This window comes from Chlorocebus sabaeus, chromosome 12 (genome assembly GCF_047675955.1).
Source record: "Chlorocebus sabaeus isolate Y175 chromosome 12, mChlSab1.0.hap1, whole genome shotgun sequence".
Taxonomy (NCBI): Eukaryota; Metazoa; Chordata; class Mammalia; order Primates; family Cercopithecidae; genus Chlorocebus; species Chlorocebus sabaeus.
Window position 1 is genome coordinate 86,567,032 of NC_132915.1, and position 16,121 is coordinate 86,583,152.

The following is a 16,121-nucleotide window of genomic DNA, read 5'->3' on the forward strand; positions in this document are numbered from 1 at the left end:
ATCCGGGAGGCGGAGCTTGCAGTGCGCCGAGATCGCACCACTGCACTTCTGCCTGGGCGACAGAATGAGACTCCATCTCAAAAAAAAAAAAAAAAAAAAAAAAAAAAAAAAAAAAATCAGTGATATAATGGTTAAAAGTACAGAATTTTGAGAGTAAATCACTACAACTTCCTAGATATGTGATTCGGGAGAACATATATAATTTTTCTGTTTCTCAGTCTCTTTTTTGTAAAATGGGAAGAGAGATGCCTAACTTTTCAGTATTCTTGAATTAAATGAAAGTGTCTAATTTTTGCAGTATTCTTGGATTAAATGAAAGTATTTATAGCACACAGCATGATATGTAGCAGGTAATAGAAGCCTATAAATAATATTTCCCTTCCCTTTTATGGCCCTTCCTAAATGCCTGGAGATGGATGGCCACGAGTTTCTTTATGTGTCCTTCTTGCTCTCAATTTAGATGGAGACGTGGCTGCTTGGAAATTGGTACAGAAGTGCAAGTACTATAATTTGGAGGATCTTCAAAATAACTCTTTTGACATTGTGGCATGTATTTTCCATACCTTTTTCCTAAGTGTTTATAAAGAATGTAATATCCCTGTCTTTGAGCAATTATGAACCCTCAGGATGAAAGAGGCACAGTGATAATATAAACAAATAAAACTTCATAACAAACAATCAAACACACACCTCTCACGTGGTTCTTTGGATTTTCAACAGCTCCGAACTTGCATTTGCTTCAAGCACTGCCCATGTTCTAAGAGTCTGTAACTGAATATACATTGTTTGATTTTTGTTTTTTTGCATTAGTCCCACTACAGAGCTATAAGCATAGAAATAGAATGACCATATCCACCCTGTTAATCAGTCTTTTCTTTCAGCAAATGAGTACTGTGATCCTACTATGGACCATATCCCATATCATGGGGGCTGAGATGAAGGGCAGAGTGTCTGTCCACATAGGACTTTTCAGACTAATGTCAGCACACAGCCGCCACCCCATCTTGCATCCCAAAATTCGGCTGCAATGTTGCAGACCAGTTGGAGACTTTCAGATAAGATAACAATACAAATAGCAGCAGTAGTAGCAGCTTCCACTTAGGAGGGCTTACTAAAATGACAGAAACTATTCTAGACCCTTTACATTTTCTGTCTCTGATTCTCTCTATACCTCTGCAAGACAAATATGGTTACTACTTTTTTTTTTTTAACTGCACTGAAGAGAAAAAGAAAAAAGTGATTTGCTTAAGGTAGTGCAGTTAGTGATGACTGAGCTAGAATTACATAACAGGGTTCCCTTTTTCTCTGGGGACCAAGAGAGCTTATGGAAGGACATGGACCATTTCTCAGCAGGATGACACTGCACAGTCACAGGCCAATGACTTGGCCCAGGAAGTTCAACTCAGAGAAGTGGACTCAAGCAGCCCAGGAGTCTTAGGTCTGGAAAAGTCATATGTTTCCTCAGAGATGCTTGCTTTGGTCAAGCCAAGGGTTCCGACAGGGCTGTACTCTCAGACCATTCAGCGCAGCCTCAATCTTTAGTACCTACCAGACACAAGGTTCGCCTATCTTGATACAGTCAGACACAGTAGAAAGAGCCAGGGCTTGAGTTTGTCTGAGCCTCAGTTTCTTCAGATGTAAAAAGGATATGAGAATATACCCTTCTACACAAGACTGATGTGATAATGAAAGAAATTATCTAAATGGCCTGGCACAAGGTAGATACTTAAGAAATGCTCATTCTCATTCATTTAATAGTTATTGAGTGTCTACTATGAGCCAGTCACTCTTGTTGGTGTTTAGAACAGACCAGTCAACAAAACATGCAACAGATTGTTACCTTTATGCAGGTTACATTCTAGGGTAGGGAAGCTGTTCTTACCTGACTCTACCTTATGTGCTTCCTTGCCAGGCAATGACAAAGAAGCTTGCCACCTGATGAGGCCTACACCCTGTGGGGCTGGAGGAGATCTCCCCTCCTCTTCCATATGTGTTAAATGTTGCAATCAGAAAGACCCTTGGAAACTCCACTCTGGGGCATTTGCTACACTGTAAATCCCTTGCCCTAACCTTATTCTGTCCCACAAACCAATTTAGAGAGCTGAGACCTTGGAAATCTCATCAGACCAGATGGATGAGAAAATCATCTAGGGAGAGGAAATTCAACAAACATATGCTGAATACATCTCTATGCAGAGTCCTATGCTTCTGGTGATGAGAAACAGGCTGGAGCACATACACAGTTTCTTTCACAACTTATTTGGAAGATAATTCTTCTCTGAATTAAATTACGATCTATGGTCTTTTTTCTTTACTCTCACTTAGAATGTTTGTGTATGTACATGTCTAACTGCAGAAGTAGGAAGTATGATGATGGGGATGTTGTCTGTGAATCCAACGAGAATGTTACAAAATATGTGGTATATGCACTGCAGTGCCTTTCTAAAAATCCAAAAAGAAATTCTGAACCCTGATCACATCTAATACCAAGGACTTTGGATAAGGGCCTTTAGTACTAATTTCCTTATTTTGCCTGGGAAGCTAAGCTTCAAGGAACCTAAGGAACTTGTCCAAAGTTACACAGCTAATAAGTAACAGAATCAGGATTTGAGCCTGGGAAGTTTGGCTTAAGAACCTGTATTTGTGGCCTTTATATTATTCTGTCTTCTTATTCCTTGAACTATTAATATGAGCCAGGAGCATTTTCTTCCTCTTTCTTCTTAGTTTACTCTTCACAACACTCTAAAAGGCACTTACTATTATTGTCTCTATTTTATTGATAAAGAAACAATTGTACAAAGCAATGCTTTTAAGGTCTTGCTGGTTAATAAGTAGCAATACTGGGGTTTGAACCCAGGATGATCTGGATGTAATTCTCTTATTTGTAACTATTGTACTATACTGCCACAGGCTAGTGAGGTCCCAAATGGGCTGCAATTAACATTGTAAATGTTAATTGTGAGTTAACAATGTGTAAATGTGACTTACACATTTCTTTGGCTTATATACATTGCCTCTCTTGCCTCCTTACAATTCATTCTCCACATAACAGCCCAGTGGTATTTGTAAAGTAAAATCTCATTACATCACTAATTCACTAGCTCCTTCACTCATTCCATAAGCCTTCATGCGAGGCACTTTTCTGGTAACTATGGAGGCAGTGATTAACAAAATAGTCTTACTCCTTATGGGGCATCAAGCCAGTCGGTCCCCAGATTTCCATTATATTTAGAATAAATCCAAAAACCTTAACATTAGACCCAGTGGATCTGGACTTCCCTATCCTTCCTCTCCCTTCTTCCCTTCTTGTCGTTCTTCCCCTCTCTCTCTCCTCCCTTCATAGTAACCTTCAATAAGTTTGTCTATCAGTCCATCATTCCAGCTTCCCTCCAGCCTTAAGTCTTTAACACAAGTGAGCTCTTTCTTCTAGATGGTTCTTCCTTATACATTCATTAGTTTTAAAATTCAATTGATGTGTTTGTCTCCTACTAGACTGCAAGTGCCATGTGGTCAGAGCTATGCCTTATCTTCTTGACATATGTGTCTTTAACCTCTAGCAAAATGTCTCTGGGACCTGGGAGGCATTCAATAGATATTTTTTGAATAGTTGAAGGCATGAACATTATGTTAGGTGCACAGAATTTAAGTATTAATATTTGGGTCTGAAAGGGAGGCGGAGAGGGAAGATAGAGGGGAGCTTCTCAGAAAAAGTGAAAGTTATTTAAACTACACATCACGACTGGTATTTGGCAAAGCAGCTAGGAACGTTTCCACAAGAACAAAGAAAAATGTACATGTGTTGTTTTGCTAGGATGGGGTGGACATAGAGATATCTAGATGAACTCTGGGTAGTTTGAAAAGATGAAGCTGAGAGAGGGTGTAGGGAAAATAAGGCTGGAGGACTAACATGTTAAGAACCGATGCTTTAAGAGAGAGAGAGTGTGTCCCTGCTTCAAACTCATCCCATGAGCACAAATCATCCAAACACTCGCACCCAGGTTCCCTCTTGCCGAATATCCTCTACTCTAGTATGCATCGTGATGCATTTGGTCATTTTCTTATGTCTGTCTCCCCTGCTATGCTAGAAAGTTCTTGTGAACAACGGCTAGAACTTAATCATCTTAGCGTCCTCAATGCCAACTAAAAAGGGCCCTTGGTAGAAGTTCAATAAATCTTCATTAATTTAAACGAAATTCAAGTAGAATAAAATACATTGAGGTAAAATCAGTTATATTTTTCTAATCTCTCCACTATACCAGTTATCATCTTCCACTTCCTAAAGTTTGACTGGATCATCAGGTTCCAGGTTGAGAAAAGTCATTCCAAATTAACACAAAGGAATTACACAAATTTACACAAAGGAGACAAAGTAGACCACCAAAGAGAAAAACAGAAACAGAGAATGACTTTGAGAAAGACAAATAAAAGGAGATGGAGAAAACAAGAGTCTCCTTGTCAAAATCTGAAGGAGCCTGTTGGCGCCTCCCACAGCCCCAGGGAGCAAAGATAAAGATCCCATCCCTATGAGTATCAAGCTCCATCTGTTACATACCACAACTAATTTAATTGTTACAGCATGAACTGACCTGCCAAACTTTTATTGTTGAGACTACTTGAGAAGGTAGCTATGGAGGGTGAGAAGGTAGCTATGGAGGGTAAGAAAGAAAGCCATGTTCTTGTCCTCCACTGGCCTGGACATAGGTGTCCCCCTTTCATTCCCTTGACTTCCTCTTAATTTACACAATTATGATCTTCATATTCCTTTAGGAGTTCCCTACTGGCCAGGAAAATTTTAAAGTGTGGGTTAATTTCTTCTTCCTGAGAAGCCCTTGTCTCAGCAGGCAAGCAAGAGGGAGAAATCAAAACCAGGATGGCTGCCTTGGGCCATGAAGCTAGAGTGACAGGTTGGCTGAGGTTAAACCAAAGAACAGTCCAAAAGATGGGAGAATCCCAACAAATTTTCAGTCAGTATTTCCCAAAGTGGGTTCCTGAAAATTGTTCTTTTAGAAAAAGCACCATAGTCAAGCACATTCAGGAAACTTTCCTTAACAATTCCCCTCTCTTTGAAATTCACAAGCCCCTTTGACATGAAAGTTTCTGAAAAGTCATTGAATAAAGAAACCTGTTTACATTTGATTAACCAACATTTTTCCAAAGGAACTGGTCCCAGAACTGTTTTTATATTCTACGGCTCATATATTAGCATTCCACTGGACTAATGTTCTCCTGTGTGGACTCTGGAGATCAGGTTAAGGAGAGGTGAGCATAACCTTGACAAATTAAAGCATGCTTCTTGGGCTGGGCACTGTGGCTCAAGTCTGTAATCCCAGCTCTTTGGGAGGCCTAGGTGGGCGGATCACTTGAGGTCAGGAGTTTGAGACCAGCCTGGCCAACACAGCGAAACTCCATCTCTATTAAGAAAAAAAATACAAAAATTAGCAGGGTGCCTTTAATCCCAGTTACTCAGGAGGCTGAGGCAGAAAAATTGCTTGAACCTCGGAGGCAGAGGTTGCAGTGAGCCGAGATCATGCCATTGCACTGCAGCATGGGTGACGGAGTGAGACTCTGCCTCATTAAAAAAAAAAAAAAAAAAAAAAAGAAAATGCTTCTTGGAGAAAGCAAAGGTTATGCGTGACTTTGAAAAATGAAGGATGAAGGGGCACTGATTAAGCCGAAGACAGAGGGAAGGTTCAGAAAGCTCATGCGTTCATTTAACACTGCATTTAATAAATATTCATTCAGTGCCTACTCTGAGCCAGAAAGTATGCTTGGTCTTAAAGACACAGAGATGACCAAGAGAGGTATAAGCCTTGCCCTCATGGAACTTGCATTCTGGAGGAGAACAGATGTAAGCGACCATCACAGAGTAATTTTTCTGTCCGGTATGACAAAAGAGAAGGAACTGAGGTCTGAAGATTAGTTGAGAATTCTCTCAACAGAATAGCAAGGAAAGAATTTGCAATAGAGAGAACCACATGAACAATGGTCTCTTTGTCATCCTCAGACACATCAGGCACGCTCCCATCTCAAGGTCTGGCACTTGCTCTTCCCACTGCCTGAGACGCTCTTCATTCAGATCTCTCATCTCCTTCCGATCTTTGCTCCAACACTGCTCTTTTCTGACTTACTTATTTAAAACTAGATAGCCCTTTCTCTCATCTAGCATAGTTGTCTTTTTTTTCTGCTTTTCTTTTTCTTCTATATCAATTACCAACATCTGATAAAATATTTATTATTATTTTTTTTTCCTTTTCCTGTCTCCTTTTCCTTCTAGAATCATCTTTTAGAGGTGAGCGAATGATGCCTCTGGATTGCAGCTGCAACCTCATGTTCCGGAATGTTGGCTCCGTGAAGGCAAGGAGTTTTGTCTCTTTGGTACACTGCTGATACCAGTGCCTGGTACATAGTAAGAACTCAACAGATACTTCTGGAATAACTGAATTGGTAAGTAGATAAAAAGCATGGGAGATTTTAAGGACAAAGAAGAGAGGTAGAGGATAAGCATCTATACACCATAAACTCTTCGCAAGCACGTGGATTATAGAACCAGTTTAAGATTGATATGTCTATTTTACAGTTGAGTAAATGAAAGCTCAGAAAGGTAAAGTGACTAACCCAGTGCCACACATCAAATAAGCAGAGAAGTCCAGAGTTAAATCTAAACCTGATTCAAATAGTTAAAATGACAGAGGCCTGATTAACTTTTAGTGATCTCAGGTGGCTCTTTGGGTCTTGCTCTTCCATGTTAATGCACTTCTCCCCTGAACTAAACATGTAGCTTTCTGAGGTGGCCCAAAGTGCATGGAACTGATTGCCTCCTGGTCATGGGATTGACAAATAATGGCATGGCAGCCCTTGGGGCTGGAGATGACCCAGCAGACCAGAGCTAGAAAAAGAGCCCATCTCTCCCCACCCTAAACACCTCATTCATTCTCTAATGTCAGGCGCCTTGCTACCCTGATGCTAAGACAGTTAATAGTTCACCCAATAAACGGGTGTGTAACAAAGTCTACTCCAAGACCATCATTACTTGCAGTATCAAGTAATGACACTTGCATCAACTTTGGCTGATCTCTGTGCTGGCCACATGATTAATTCCAACTGGTTGTTGTCCCCTTCCTGGGGTCATTCAGAAATCCTTCACTTCTTGGCTGATAGTCTACAGATTCCCAGTGCTTGTGAAAGGATACGAGAGTTTTCTTCCTCCCTCCGATTCTTCTTTCCTTCCTTTGTACTTCATTTATTTATTTTTTCATATAGTCATATATAGATTTAGTCATTCATTCATTCATGGATTCATTTATTCATTAATTAATTTACTCAAATATTTCCATGATATTAATTTATAATCTGTATTCATTTATAAATGCATTCACAGATTCAGTTTCTTAATCAAACCAGGTATTGTAAGGAATATGATAAGAGTTATCTGATCTTGGAGAAATCACTTAACTTCTTTAAGCATCATTGTCCAATTGAAGGAGGTAGACTGGGAGTACAAACCTAAGTCAGCTAGACCCAAAGGCCTCCTCCAACTCTGTAATTCCTTGAGTTTAAGATGTGTAAGACACAACACTGCCCTACAATATTTCATAGTCTATAACTTTTTGACTGTGATTCATATATTGTCCATCCCAACCTAGTATACACATGCATGTGTATATGACTGAAATGCAAGCTTTATGAAAAAATCCTTAGGCTTGCCACATGCAATACAATCTGAAATATTACATACATATACACATATATATATATGCCCCATACAGAGGAGATTAACAAGTAAACAGATACATTCAGGATAATGTATGTATAATATATTCAGGATAATGTTTTTGAGACAGTGTCTCAAAAAATATATATATTTATATAAATATATTTATTTATATAAATTATTTATTTATTTATTTTGAGACAGTATTTCACTTCATCACTCAGGTTGGAGTGCAGTGGTGTGATATCAGCTCACTGCAACCTCCAGTCACACCCTTCCCTCCACCTGCCCACCCATTCCCACCCCTGACCCCAAGCTCAAGTGGTCTTCCCACCTCAGCCTCAGTCTCCTGAGTAACTGGGACCATGGGCACACACTACCACATGGGCTGGCCATTTTTTGTTTGTATTTTTAGCAGAGACAGGGTCTTGCCATGTTGTCGAGACTGATCTTGAACTCCTGGACTCAAGAGATCCTCCTGCCTTGGCCTCCTAAAGGGCTGGGATTACAGGCATGAGCCACCACACGCAGCCTACATCCTATTTTCTTTTTTTAAATGTTGGCTCCAATCCAGTAAGTTGACTTCACAATCTACTAATGGATTATGACCTGAAGTTAGAAAACTATGGTGTAGAAGATCTAGAGAGAGACCTTCGATTACAAGTACATATAACACAAGCTGAATACTTGAATACTGTTTCAGACTCTTCACTCATCATCTTCTACATCCAACAGCCTTCTACGTGTGTAGGCTCTGTCTGTTACATAGCCCTCCAGTCCATCTTCCAAGCTGCAGCCAGTGATCATTCTAAAATATGCATTTGATGGAAAGTCTGTAATAGTCTTCACTTGTCTACACTCTAAAAAAAAAAAAAAAAAAAAACAACAACAACAACAAAAATAATAAATGCATCTAATTCCTTAGCCTTGTCTTGCATTGATTTCTCCTCCAGGGTCATTTCTCAGTAATTCTGCTTTTGTATCTCATGTTGAATCAATGTTGAGTCATGCACAAATCCTTGAATCTTTCATGCTCTTTCATATGTTGCGACTTTGCTTTTGAAGATTTTTCTGCCTGGAATTTCCATTTCACCCAATACTGGGCTCATTCTAGGATCAGCTCAATCCTTTATTTTTCTATGCAGCCTTTACTGACAGCCTCATTAGCCATCATCCCCTTACTTTTCACATTCTCTTGAATGTATCTGTTTACTTGTTAATCTCCTCTGTATGGGGCTTATAAGGTCCAGAACTTTATTACTGGAAATTTCTCCATCCCCAGGACTCAGAACGGTGTTTTGCATAGGTTAGGTGCTTAGAAAATATTTCTAAAGGTATATGTTGTGATCTGGATCAACAGGATTTGATGTGTCAATATCTGCAGCAGCCACAATGATTCACCATGCAGAAATCCAATGACAGGGGGTTTAACTAATCAAGAGCCCTAGTCTGAGTACTCTGAATTTTAACCCTGCATCTGCACTGAGGCCACACTTTCTATAGGCTGCTCCTAGCCAATGACTGGGCATAGCAGGGATACTGAGGCAAGCCCATTCTGGGAGATACAGGAATCCTCCTCAGATGGCAGACTGTCTGGAGGATTCCCTTAGGCTGGGCAGCAGCCTGGGATGCTTCTGCACAACCTTCCTTCCCACTCTCCTTCACTCAGCGTCAGACTAGCCCCAACCTGATGGCTCCCACCCAGCCTTCACAAGCAAACTCCCATCTTCTCTCACATAGGCCTTTCCCTTAATACAATCATTTGATGTTTTATCCCATCTCAGCATCTGCTTCTCAGAGGATCCAAGCTAACACACTATCCTCAACGTACATATGAAGGAACCAAGACTGAGAGAGGTCATGTGACTTGTGAACAATTGATAAGACTGAGGTTCAGTTGAGTGCTGGTAAATGTTTAACAACTTGGCTCTCTGTGGGAAGACACGAAAAGTGCTGATTTGTAGCGCTGGCTGATTTCCAACATATAAATACTTCCACCCTGGCCAATTTCACACTACCACTGTGATTTCACTGAACGTGGACTTGGAAAGATATGTGTGCAGTTGTCCTCAGGAGCCAGACAAGCTGGCTGTAGTACATCTCTGTGAGGCTGCAAGCCTAGGCTTCTGTCTCTGGGTGGCAGCCTTGACAGCCCTCCCCAGTTCTTCCCTACTGAGTGCTCTTCTCAGTTGGCGGGAAGGGGCGCTGACAGCCTATTCTGGGAAGTCTCTGTCCAGTCACTGGGCTGAAACCTTGTGGACATGTGGCTTCTCCCTGGACTCAGGGGGTGGATAGTGGCTCTCATGTCCCTAAAAACATAGGCTCTCCCAGATGGGGAACAGTCACAGGAGGCTTGTGACATCAAAATGGCCTTGGAGGATCCTTCTGGCTGTAGCATAGAAGATGGATTGAAGGAGTGAAGGCAGAAGACAGCAAGACCAGTAAGAGGTGGTTTAAATAAGAGACATAAAATAGTGGTGTGGGAACTATTTCATGAAGAAGATGAAGGAAGTAGGGTTGGCAGGCAGAAGGCAGGACAGATCATACTACTAGTTATTGAATAACTGCTAGTTATTGAAACTTTACTGCCTGCCAGGCTGTATGCTAGGCACTTTCTCATTTTACACCCCTCTCCCAAATGTCAAGGTAAGAATTATTATCCCTGCATCCCAGATATGAAAACCAAACCTCAGAGAGACTGTGCCTTTAATAATGACCATAATGAAACAGGTAGCAAAAATAGTAGCTAACATTCACTGAGCCTCTACTGTATATATGAATATTATTATCACCTCACTGTAAAGATGTGATTAAACAGCTAACAAATGGTAGAGCTGAAACTATAATTCAGGTACTTAGTCTCTCAGTAAAGGCCTAAGTATTCCGCTCTAGATGTCATTAATAATTCAGATGAAGCCCCCAAATGTGGGATACACACTTTCATTTCTCCTTCTCACCAGGATAGATACTAGAAAATGTATAATGCAAAATATATTAAGAAATGATTCTGAGATCCATTTAGCAGATAGAAAACCTAAGGTGCCCTTCCTATTGGGACAAGGATGCTTTGCATTTCATTTCAATACTGTACTAGTGGACTAGCCGATAGTGAGCTCATCACGTGGAAGGAGTTTTGGATATATTTTTTAAATTTTTTAATTTTAATTTTTATCTTTTTTTTAGGATATATTAAGTAGATGAAAGACCAAGAAAAGCGAGGGAGAAAATATATTTGAGAAGAAAGGCAGCCATTAACCTTTCCATCTTGAGAACCTGAATCTGCAGCCAAATCTCAGCAGACAGAGCTACAAAATGCCAGATAAATCTTCTTGCCAAATGAGAGACCCATCCTATCAGCATAAACAACATTTGAACACTATAGTCCCCAGCCTTACCAGCCAGCCCTCCATTCTCTATACACAGAGTCTTTGTTGGGACACTCCAGGCTAGTCATTTCACCACCCTGAGTCTGGTTCCTCTCTGAGGCCCAGAGACAAATATTCAGTTTAGGTTTGAATTGAGGAAAGATACTACTACCTTGATGGGGGGCCAGGACCACAGGACCAAACTGAACCAGGCAAGACTGAAGGGGCTAAGGGATAGAGGATCCCCCACTCAAAGGAGCCAACTGGGAGGCAACAATTGGGTGACCTGCTAAAGAGGAAAGAAGCTCAGGACAGGGAGAATGCCACTTTCTAGTATTACAAAAACATCCTTTAGGCAAGGTGAGGCCTTTTTTTTACTCCGACACTTTTTTTTTAAACCAACCCTGAAAGAAAAATGATAGGGTCAAGATTGGTCCAGGGAAGAGTAGGTAGGGAAGCAGATGAGAGGTTCAGATCTCTGAAGTGTGAGCAAGATACTCTTCTTCTCTGCACCTGAGTTATCTTCCTTCTAAATCTGGGCTAAATATCCCTTTCCATGTTTCCTCAGTAGTCAGGGAAGCAACAAACCAAAGTCGTTAGGAATTAGAACTAAGAATCAGATGGGCCTGGTTTGCATGTCAATGGTGTCACTGGCTAGCCATGCAATCCATGGCAAGCCACTGCAAGTCTCAGAGCTTTGGTTTGCTTGTGTGTGAAAATGACAAATATAGTGCCAGCCTAACAGAAGCATGGTGAACATCTGATGATGCAATATGTGCAAAGTGCTTAACGTAGTTCCTGGCACAATATTAAGTACTTCATAAATGTTTGCTGTCATGATTATCAATCAAAACACAGCAGTAGTAAATTAAGACATGTTATTAGACCTTAGCTTTCCTACCAATAAAGAACTAGACAATCTCAAGTGTTCCTTCCAGCTCTGCTGTTTATCTGAAAATTCACAACAGACACTCAGTGATACAGTAAAGAAATGTGTGCTCCAGACCATGTGAACTGGAGAAGAGAATTTGGTTCTCTTCAGCTTCAATCCACATTTGAGTTCACAAGTTTTGCTGCCCTTCTTTTTTTCTCTACATATTGACACCTAGGGAAACTCAAGATGCCAGAGATCCCTGACACCTGGCTCACATGATAGGCTGCATGATGACGGAGCCGAGAGCTGAACCATCCAAGGACAGAGGGCCTCCGCAGGAACTTTGGGAATCAGCATGTTGATACCTAAGTGGAGACCTCTTTCCAGACCCAGAAACTGGAGCACGCAAGGCCTTAGGGAAATGACAAGCAAATTCACAGCCCAAGGTTTCTCTGACTGGTTGGAGAGTCTAATGTATTCCATCATGCCGTCTAATTCAGAATCTCTCTGCTTTAACTGTCTGTCTCCTGCTTCTGTTGACTCTTGCTCAAGATGTGAAAAGTCATTGGAGATGCTTATTACCATGGGGTGGGAAAGGCAGGGGGCTCTGAAGCAGGCTACTTGGTTAGAATCTGGGCTCCCTAACTTTGCTGTCTGGAGCAGGTGGTTTCACGTTTCTAGCCTTGCTTTCTTTATCTGAAGCATGAAGCTGATAATTTCTACTTTCCAAAGTTGTTTTATGAGCTTTAACTGAGATAACTGATACACAGTGCCCAGCACAGTTCATGTAGTGGGTTTTCAATTAATGTTCATTCTGCCCCTTCTTTCCTTATCAATAGAAAAATAACCAAATATTTATTTAACCCTTTACCTCTTATTGTATAAGTTTTAAATTTTATATCTCTATCACCCATTGTTCTGTAGGTTTTAACATGAGGGCTTTGAGTCTCATTTTTTTCCTTCTTTTTTCTTTTCTTTTTCTTTTTTTTTTTTTCTTGAGACAGAGTCTCGCTCTGTCACCCAGGCTCCATGCTGGACTACAGTGGTGCCATATCGGCTCACTGCAAGCTCCGCCTCCCAGGTTCATACCATTCTCCTGCCTCAACTTCCCAAGTAGCTGGGACTACAGGCACCTGCCACCACGCCCGGCTAATTTTTTTATGTATTTTTAGTAGAGATGGGGTTTCACCATGGTAGCCAGGATAGTCTTGATCTCCTGACCTCATGACCCACCTGCCTCGGCCTCCCAAAGTGCTGGGATTACAGGCATGAGCCACCGCACCCGGCTGAGTCTCTTATTTCTATATCCCAGCACCCTGCATTGATCTGGGCCAGGATGGTTGCTTGAGAAAGTTTGTTGATCTGAATCTGTTTCACTCAAAATCCTGTGATTCCAAGTAAGCTTTATTTGTTTAGTTACATAATAAGCAACCTTTGCTGAATCCTGTACCATCCTGACCTGTCCTGTCTTTTCTGGCAGAACAAGCTCTGTTAGGATCACTCACGTGTTCTCCTTTATTGTTTAAAAGGTATATTTTTAAAAGGAGGAAGGAGATACATCCTGAAAGTTTTGGTAATTGTTTCTTTGCTACATTTGCTGCCTAGAGAAAGTCGGATATGAACAGTAAGACACTCACAGGTCAGGATTAAATGAGATGGGGAAGATTGGAGCTGATCTCCCTGGAGATGAAATGGAAGCTGCAAGGACTCAGAGAGATATGATTCGGTGCCACTGCCCCAGATAAGACTGAGGCACAACCCCTGGCCCCACACTGGTGGCTTGCTTTCCCTGGGGCATCATCAGCCCCTGCTGTAGCCACCAAGTCTATGTGGTTTCCCCAAGGGTGCTACCTGAAACCAGCTTGTTCTTTGCTATCATGACCGAGGCAGATCTGAGCACTCGATCTGGACTCCAGCCCTCCTTCCCTGGGTCTTCTCACTTTTCTTCTATTCTGTCTCTTTTTCCATCTTTCACAACTCTTCCTCTTTTCTTTCCCCATTTCTGGCCTATCCCTCTTTTCTTTTTTAGAAACATTTACTGAATTACAAGTGCTTTTGATCCATGTGGAGTTATGTCCATATGGTGAGTGTGAGTGTTTGGTGTGTGGTGTGTGGTGGGTGCTATTGAGTGGCCATCTAATGTGTCTGTGTGCCTGTTTGTGCTGGATGGATCCACATGGCACATGGTACGTATATCTTTACAGTATGCCAGTGGGAAGGTAGCTATGTTTACGCATCTGTGTGCCTGTGCTGTTTATCTATGATATGCCTCTTGAGGCATCTGTCATATGTTGAGTACAAGCTGTGTGTTGTCTGTGCATGGCGTGCTATCCCCATGGTGTGTGACTTTGTATGTGTTGTGGATCTATTGTATGTGTCTGTGTGCTTCCCGTGTGTGTGTCTGTGTGTCTTTGCTATCTGCCTTTCGTCAACTGCACATAGCTTGAATGTCCCTCTTGGGTGATGTGCTCACATGTATGTTTGTATGTGCTTGTGTCTGTGTGTTGCCTTTGTTTTTGTTTAGCTGGCTGAGATGACTGCATTGTGTATACCTGTATGGGATGGATTGCATTCATTTGTGAGTCTGCATCCTGTATGATTTCCCTAAATCCCCTGGCTGCATGCTGTGTCTGTGTGGGGTATGTTGCATTTGTTATTTGTAGGTACAACTGCATATTCTGTGTGTTTCCCTGTGTCTCTGTCTCTGTGAAATGCGTCTGTGTGTTTTCCCTGCCAGCTCTTCCTCCCCTTCGGGTGCCCCAGCCTCTCTCCCTGCCTTCTCCTCCCCAGGCTGTGACCACTCTCAGCTGACACCTTCGCTGCTCTGGCAACCCAAGAAACAGCCTGGAGAAAGGTCAGCTGGCCGCCTTCCCCGGGAATTGCCCGGATCCTTGGACCCCAGTGTTGCATGGTGTGGGAGCGCCCTCTGTTGGCTATATGGGCCACGAACATTACTGGAAACACTTCCTCTTCCCCTTGCTGCTCACTCCTGAGACTTCCAGCCTTCTTAATAAGGGACTTTAGGAGACGAATGGGTAGGGACCCCCTATAATTTGCCATTTAAAGTGCAATATTTTGGAGAAGGAAAGAGGATGTGAATAAGTGCGCTGAGATACTGGGTATTTGGCAGATGTGTCTTGAGCAGATGGTGAGGAAGGCTTCACCTACCTGGGTCTCAGCCCCATGGGCATAAGCCAACAAAATGTGTGCTAGCCCTCACAGGTGACAGGGTCAGCTATTCCTATTCCCAATTTATGTCTGAGGAAGTCAGAATCTCAAATCTATGCTTACCCAATGACTTCATGCTTTCCCTTGGTAACAATTTCCCAATTTCCCCTTTGCAACAGGGACCCAAGGTGGAGACCCAAGGGTTCCAGTTCCAGAAAGAGGGAGGACTGAAACGTTTCTAGTCTATTTAACGGAAAGAGGTCAAAGGCACTCTTGTGAGAAGAAAGGGAATAGTTATAGAGGCACCCAGGACTTGTAATGCCCCAGGTGTGTGATTCTCACAGCCTCAACAGGAAGAGAAAGGTGCTGTATGCACACATGTGGGTGCATGCACACACACACACACACACACCAGGAGGCAGAACACCCAACAGCCTGCATGGTTAATATCCTGGGGTTTAAGAATATGCACATTTACTATTTCTTGCCTTATAGAAGAAACACAACCAAAAGCACCATTTTATGAAAAACAAAAACAAAAAAAACATGAGTTTTCATTGCATTTCTTGGGCTGGTGATTAAAGAGGAGGCTCTGATAAGCAATGGCTATTCTTTCACTCAGGATGACAGCTCCAGGTGAACCAAAGGACCACTTGGCCCAATTGGTCCAAAGTATGTTCTTCAGAACATCACCTCCCATGAGACATTAATACTTATTTCAAGGTGTGGCCAAATAAATTTGAAAAAATACAAGATTAAATAAAGTTAAACAGATTTTTTTCTCATGGGATATCTCAGAGCCTTTAATATGATAATGTCTTATGAATTTCTAAGAAAGGAGGAGACTGCACTCAGCATTTCACAAAAGATATGAATAATGGATTTTTTTCCAGAATGTTATGGGAGAAAATTCGAAATATACACATGGGCAAAGCAAGACCCCAAGTATCATAATTCAATTATTATTAAATAACCACTTACTACAAGAATCATGTTTTTTGTT

At 41.6% G+C, this 16,121-nt stretch overlaps 1 protein-coding gene and 1 long non-coding RNA gene across 5 annotated transcripts in view; one reads left to right on the forward strand and one right to left on the reverse strand.

Moving 5' to 3' along the window:
• Positions 1-16,121, reverse strand: part of ASTN2 (astrotactin 2) — a 987,199-nt gene that overhangs the window by 124,470 nt on the left and 846,608 nt on the right. The gene's annotated exons all lie outside the window — the stretch shown is intronic.
• Positions 10,006-12,976, forward strand: LOC140713088 (uncharacterized). The gene is made up of 3 exons (XR_012094949.1): positions 10,006-10,357; positions 10,895-11,436; positions 12,186-12,976. It is a non-coding gene; the product is annotated as an uncharacterized lncRNA (long non-coding RNA).